Source organism: Lichenostomus cassidix, chromosome 5 (genome assembly GCF_008360975.1).
Source record: "Lichenostomus cassidix isolate B80296 chromosome 5, HeHo_3.0, whole genome shotgun sequence".
Classification (NCBI taxonomy): Eukaryota; Metazoa; Chordata; class Aves; order Passeriformes; family Meliphagidae; genus Lichenostomus; species Lichenostomus cassidix.
Genome location: NC_139486.1, coordinates 48,255,731 through 48,263,621, shown reverse-complemented (window position 1 = coordinate 48,263,621; position 7,891 = coordinate 48,255,731).

Below are 7,891 nucleotides of genomic sequence, written 5' to 3'. Positions count from 1 at the left end.
CAGCCTTGTTCCCTGTCTGCTGCTGCAGATCCATGCATGATCCCTGCTCTGTGCTGTCCATGTGGTTCTGCTATGAGAAATGACTGGGCTCAACCAGAGACACCTGTGTGTTCTGGACAGGGTGAAAATGTCACTGGGAATAAACAGATGTACTACAGCATCTGGGGGATGAGGTGCACATCTTGTCAAGAGTTGCCTCTTGAGAGAACTAAACTGTTTCTCTAACATTTGGGTTTAGGGTGTGGCTTTCTTAAGCCAAATCCCCTTGTAACTGCAGGCAGCTCCCAGAAAAAAGGGTAGTTTGTTCTCCCCCAGTCCAAAGCATTTGATCTAGCAATTCTGTGGCCAAATTCCAGCTGTTTCTTGAAAGCTAACACACCTTTCATCCTATCAGAGGGCTAGGGTCAAGAAAACATGTCTGATTTACATTCTAACTGTGCCTGAAGCTATGAACAACGCATTTAAGCATTAGACTGCACTGAGACTTTATGCTAAAAAATCACAGGGAGTTTTGAATATGGGACTAATTCACCTTTAATTGGAATCAGTATTTAGTGTTCCTGGAAAGACTGGGCAAAATGGTTAATGGTGAAAAAGTGTCAGTGCATCACAAGAACATTTTACAGTTCCAAGGACTGATGTTTATAACCATTTTGGGGATGGTGTTGCAATAGCTTTAAGTTATAATGATAACAGGCTATCAAAATGTACCTTAATGACCAGAACTAGGGGGGGAAGAGGACTATGATACTAAATTCAACAGTTTTGCCTAGAAACTACAGGCAAGGCTGCTATGCACTTCATATTGCTTTTTCAGGTATTGTGGCAATAAGGCACAGGCCCCTCCTCAAGTAAAGGGAGGTAAACTAAGTATTCTTTCTACATTGTGTTCCCTTTTTCTGTAGCATGGTCCAAAACACAGGTTCATTCCTTAAGTTTTGAAACTGAATCATCATGCATTATATTACTATTGGAATCTTTATACTGACTTGTATTTTTAATGAGAATTCATGAAACTTGTATCATTGGCATTGATCTAAGATTTGTAGAATAAACCCTACTGAATTCTGAAGTGAAGTCTTCTCTAATGCTTAGGCTGCGTTTTATAATGTTAAATTAAATCCTAAACAGGCTCTGTTCAGGTCTAAATTGAGAGAACTGTGTGTAACTACCTTAGCTGTCCCTCCATGCTTTAGGTCACCAGTAGAAGAGTTACAATATAATTACTGTCAAATTATTTCATTTTTAGCATTCAAAAACTTTTACTGCTGCACAAGGACTCTACACCATTCCTACTGCTACTGTCCCTCTATTCTCTGTCATATAAAAGCCACTTTAAGTCTCCAGGGATTAGTACTGTGCTTGTTCCATATATTGATGCAGCAGCTGTTCAGGAGAGCTGCACAGGAGCTTTGCCAGCCACTCTAATCCAAGGTTTGCTAGCAACAGAGAAAGGGTAATGCAGATACCAGCCTGTGAATTTCAGCAGATGAAGATATTCAGATGCACCACAAAAAACACTGGGCTAATTCTCTCTCAAGAGCTCTCTACCCCAGTCACGGACAGAAGGTGACAGCCTTCCACTACAGCCACCCCACAAGTAGTTTCTTACATGCTCACAGGGTAGCTCTCAAGACTATCACCTGCAGCTTCCTAACGTGGCAAAGATCTCACCAAGGCCCTTTAGTGTTTTCACAGATGGATGAGTTTCCCCACCACTCTCTGCTTAAAATGCTTTTTTTAGAGCTAAAAGTATTATCTCTTACTTATGCTGCAACTGTATCATTACAACTTCTAGGTGGTGGTGTCAACTAGAAAGCTTTCCTTATCTTGCCCAAACTGCTGTTGAACAGCTGCTTTGTCTAGAAAGTCATTTGTATAAACATGGAAGGTGAGAGCAAGAAAGATGAAGACCCAGTTTTCCATTTTCCATCCTGCTTCCCTTTCTTACAGGAAGAGCCTGCCCAAGCATCCCTGTGGCTTTAGAGCCTTTGTATTGCAAGAATTTCAGAGTGTGAGCCATGACTTTCTGAACTTTTTTCCATGCTCTCCCTTGCCCTGCAGCAAGATCTGGAGCTCATTCCAAATGGGACACAGCAACGTTTTCAATAGCAATCAGACATCACTGATGATCCTAACACTGATCCTTAACCCAGTGACAGCTGGGTTCCAGCAGCAGAGCTCAAAAGCCTGGGGAGCCACTAAATCATCTAACCTGATCTCCCACATTCTTTTCAGGACACTGCATTTCCTCTCAGTTCTCTGAACACATCATCTCCCCAAAAGATAGCCAAGCCCTTCTCTCTAATGCTGACAGCCAGGGTATTTGTTAACATCCACAATGGAGGGTGCTATATCAGGGCTCTTTTGGGCTGGAAGGGACCTGACGCAGAGGTCCAAGATGCAGTCAGCACAGCTGACCTGGCTGAAGGAGCCAGAGGCCACAGACAGAGCCCAGCCACCTCCTGGGCACTCCTGTGCCCAGCCCTGGGCAGCAAGCACCCTGCAAGCCCTCCAGAGCACTCAGGAAGGGAGCTCTGTGTGCTTACACCCCGATTCCCACAGCCCACACAGTGCACTTCTCCTTTGTGCTGCACTCCAGGCAGCTTTAGGCTCACAGCCGGGTGGCAGAGTGCCACCACAGCAACGGGAAAAGTGCCTTCAGGAATGCAGCCGAGGCTGGGGCTCCTTGCTGGCGCTTTCCCTGCCCACATGCTCTCAGCTGCTGTGTTTCCCCCACAATGAACCTTTCTATCCCATCAAAAACCTGGTAGGTCCCCTGGTATTCCTCTCCCAGTAAAAGTCCACATACCCTCCATTGTGGAAAAGCCAAACTACTGCAGTAGTTCTGGTGTCAGACAATCCCTGATGAAAAATGATTGCTAGACTTAGACCCTGTCCTCCCTGCACGCTAAAGTCCTGCTGCTTTATTATCTCACTCATAGCCCTCACAAACCACAAGTTACATCTGAATCTGGTGAAGGCTGCTTCCCCCCAAACACCCATAAACCTGGACACGGTTCTGTTCCCTAGAGTGTCACCTTCTGCACAGCCCCATTCCATCCCCTTCCATTCTAAGTTCCCTCACAGGCACATCCTGACAAACCTGTCACTTGATTAGAATTCCTGCAGGCAGCAGAAGCAGCCTCAAGCACTGCTGACATCCCTCACTTCCCTGCACCACCATCCTCAAGCGAGCTCCTGCCCTCTGTGCTCTCCCACAGGACTGCCTATCACCTCTTTGGCATAAGGCTGTCTCCACCCCACTTGGACACCGTGACCAAACACCTCATAGCTTGGGAATCCCAGATCCCTCCTGTGTAATCTCTCCAGGACTTGGCTGCCAACACAATCTATGTGCACCCACAGCTGTGCACTTCATACCCTGAACCCTATCTACATCATCTCAACAGGATCCCAACTGCAAGTTCCAGAAAAAAGAGGGAAGCATTGAAGCACACCAAAGATAAAGCTTTTGTTAAAAAGACGAGACCCAAAAGCTTTGGGAGTTGGCCAGAGGTGACCAAACTTAAGGGACAGAGGCTGCCTCTTTCCAGGTACTGCACAGGGAATATTGGCCTCAGGTGGGACTTCAGCCTGTTACATGAACCACAGCAGCATGTTGGCCTCCTCCCTGACCTCACCTGCAGCCTCTCCACCTGCAGCTGACGGCTGATCCAGATAAAATAGCATTGATAATGATTTTATTTGACATACCACATGCCCTGTGATCAGAACTGACAGCTCAAATGCAACAGCCCCACGACAGCCACTTTCCTGTAAGCACCCCCCATTTCCACCTTTGCCCACGCTGCAGATAGTATATTAAGGAAATAAATGCCAAGTTGTAAAGCCACATGGTTCCTAGGTGACAACCCTGAGCCTGGGCATGTCTCTCCTCTGCTTCCAGCCACGAGCTGATCATGAAGGAAACAGCAGCAGCGAGGGACTCGGAGCAACGCTGGCATCAGCCTGGCTGGCTCTGCCAGGTGTGACTCAGCAGGACAAAGATTGCCTGGCCAGATGCAGGCAGCAGATATCCCTGCTGGGAAGCACCAACCATCCTGTTCTGCAAAAGCAGGCAATGTGGAGCACATCACTATGCAAAATGCTTCACAGCAGTGTGGCATGGGCAGCTGGGGACCCTCGGCAAGCTCTGTATGGAGATGTTATGTCACCAAAACAAGGTTTCCTTTCACCCTGTGGCCCTGTAGAGCTCAGGAAAGGCCTGATCCTCACAGTCTTTCTGCCTTCCTCAAAGGCTTTCTGCCTTCCTTGCCCTTTAGGCAAAGCTCCCAAACTGGTTTGTGCTGTTTTACAGCAGGCAGTGAAGTGTTCCTTTAGGGACCTCAGCCTTGGACAGGGATCCTGGGTGCTGCAGCAATGGAACAGCATTTCTCCATGGCTTGCCACTCCCTTGGGCACAGCTCCTCACCTTGCCTTAACAAAAGCAAACACATACAACAGTCCAAAGACAAACACAGGGGTTACAACTCCATTTTGTGATAACCATTCTCAGGTGATAACCACTACTTTACTCCACCGTGGTAAACCAGAATCAGTGTCAGAGCTGTGATCCAATCCTTAAGTGAGATCCTATTCAGCTAACGTATTCAGGATCTCTAAACCAGCATTTTATCCATTTTTCCCCAGGGAGGCAGGAAATCCCTCCTCTTCATCATACTCTCTCCCTGGAAATCCTTCATGCTACAATTTCTAGACCTCACATCACAAGACTGACAATCCTTTTAGTTCTAGAAAGGAGGATGATCCCAGATCTCAGCCAGGCCAAGGCATTCCCATCTGGAAAGCAGAGATTGCCAGCAGTTTCAACAGTGCTGATCTCTCTCTCATGAGGGGAGACTGATGAGAGCATCTTTGAACCTCACTCCCCAGCCATACCACTCACTCAGTCTGACTCAGTGCCAAATACCTTCATAGCAAAGCACATGGGGGGCAGAAAACAAACCACCCCCCAAAAAGCAGTGTCCATTCCCTTACCAGCCCCAAATCCAGAGGTGCTAGCCATTCTCAGCCCCTGCTCAGATAAGTATCATGACAGATACCTAGGTAGGGACATCTAGTTCTTACTGTCTTCTATCAGCAAAGGAAAATAGCTGCTTTGTACCTCCTGTTTCTGCAGCAGGAACTGCCTTTTTATGGGGCTGGGATGGGAATGCAGCCTCAGGGCTAACAGTCCTGGAGGAATCATGACACTGGACAGGTGCCCTGGCAGCATGGCTGGCAGAGCCTGGCCTTGATCCCTAAGCCCCACCCCAGTTTAGTGTGGGGAAACGTGGTTTCTGAGGCCAAATATTGCACATGACCCCTCCCTGAGAGCTCCCTGTCATGTCCAAGCTGGATGAGAAGTGGGACAAAGCACTGCCAATCCCCTGACTCCATATCTGGAGACACAGAAGAAAGAGTGAGTTTCCCTGCCACCTGAGATGGAAGCAGAGGTGCCCTAAAGCTACAGTCCAGTCTCCATGGGGGTCAGTAACTCTTTCATTACACTTGGAAACCAGGCAGAAGAAATTCTCTCAGTGTGGAGAGCTACTTCTCGGGAAGTTTACCACATCACACCACCCTAGTGCAAAATCTCCACCTGGTGCAGGCCCTCTGCCCTGCAGCTGTTTACTGTCCTCATGCAGAGGATGACACAGGCTTGTGGAGCACTGTCCTACACTCAGAAATAGCAGACTCCTAGGGAGACAGGCAGGAAGAGCGAGCAATTCTAACCTGGCACACCGTCTCTGCCTGGGTACAGCCAGAGCTCTCACAGACTTTCATGTACCCTGGGGGGAATGTGGGCAGTGAGACATGGCAGCATGGAACAGCACCTTCTGCAGCCTCTTATCAGTTTGGACTTGGCTCCAAAAAGGGTGGCTCAGTGCTCTCCTCCAGACACAGCCGGCATCAGGCAGCCAGAACCAGGTCCCTGCCAGCAGGCGTGAGGGCTCTGCCTTGTCCTTTTGCTCAAAGAGATCTTTGTCCATAGAAATGTTCACTACGTCAGTGTCAACAGCAGTAAACCCGACTGTGCCCAGGAGATCCTCTGCTGGAAGAAGTATCACATAGGGAAGCTGCACTTTACCATCCAGTGGCTGATTTCCTGCCCGCTTGGTTCAGTCCATGGTTAAACTGCATCTCCTGGGAAAGGAGGAGTATCATGATTCATGTTTCTAAGTAGAACTACCCTATGCTTTTTACAGCACAGGAAAACCTACAGACATGAGGGAGAAAAAGCTCACAAAGATGAGCAGAAGCAGTTTTGTTTCTGCCCTAGTCAGACTCCTATTTAATCCTTCAGGGCACAGCACAGCCCTGCCCAGAACCCTTGCATTCGAATGCTGACTTTTCGTGCTGCGTCCCTGCAAGAACGCTTCTCCCCTGCAGCCCTGACTCAGAGCCATCGCTTCCCTTTATGCAACACGGCTCCATTTCCTGCGCAGCCGGCGATCCCCGGTGCCAGCAGGAGCCGCGGCCACATGGGTGCAAGGCTACAGGCAGCCTGCGAGGGAGGCACCCCTCCTGCTCCTGCACTGCCACTGCTGCCTCAGCTCATCACATCATTTCAGTATTACTGTCCCCCAAACATCACTCGCACCCCCTTTTAAGTGATAAATATCGAGCTCTCCACAATGAGAATCTGATGCTATAATTAGACACCCCTACAGCTGTGTTACACAACACCGCTCGGAGCTCCTGGGCACCGGGTGAAGCTGCATTTGCATTTTATTCACATCACAAACTCTTAAAGCAAAATCTCCTGAGTGCTCGTGGTTACTGAGCTGTGTTTCAGATGACGAGACAGTCTGAGAGCACACAAATAGATTTCCCTCCTCTAAAACTAAACCAGAAGTGCACTCCAGTCACCAGTGGGTGTCAGTCCATAGGACTAAATGGAGTTAGCCAGAAGTAAAACCTCCAGCACACACAAAGTGGATGTCAGGTCCTTACTATCGACTGTTTGCTCACTATCCAAACCCATTTATTGCACACAGGTTATTAATGCAGAGCTGCTTGCAGTTCCAGGCAAATCTCACTCCCAGGCATTACTGCCAGACCAAGAAATGTCTTTGATCATTTAGAGATTAATGGTAAATGCCAGGCTCCAAACTCCAAGGCTTCACAACTCTGTCACATTTGAGCAGCAGTGGGGCAACTTCCTGCCCGAACTTTTTTCTGTAGCTGCACAAGGAAGCACTGGACTAGCTGCAATAACTCACAGTAGTAAACTGCATGAATAGCTCACGTTACTCACTTTCAGCCGACTAACATGGTGATAGCTCTGTCACTTTTAAAGGGCTGGGCGAAATGCCCTGCTGCAGCAGTGTGCACCTTGGAGGACCCTACAGATCCAGGCACAGCAAGAGCCTTTGGTGTCTCCAGACAGCAGCACTGTGAGCCACAGCCCCAAGCTGTCTGCAGTTTCCCCACGTACCTGGTACAATTTATAAGCAAATATTTGTGCACCTAACTCCCACTGGATGCAGCAGGATTAAAATTCTGACTGGCACTTTAAAAATGCAACCCTGGGGCCATCCCGGCTGATACTGTTTCGTAAGAGGCTACCTGGGCAGCACAGAGCCCAAACCTTGGCAGCTGCACACCCAACCTGTACAGCTGTTTTGGAATCTGCATCTGCCAAACAACAGCATGAGGAAAAACACCTAACAGGCAAAACATTTAGGATGTGTCATTTCCCAAGGTTACCATCAACTGTTAAGAACATTTATGTAATCAAAAAGGCAATATCAGTGGTCAAACACAGCCCTTCAGCTGGTCCTAGTCAGCATCAAATTTTTTAAAGAAAAGATGATTACCTAATTCAGCCTAGAAGGGCATTCTCCCAAATCCAAGTTTCCTGCATTATCTGCAAGATGTGATC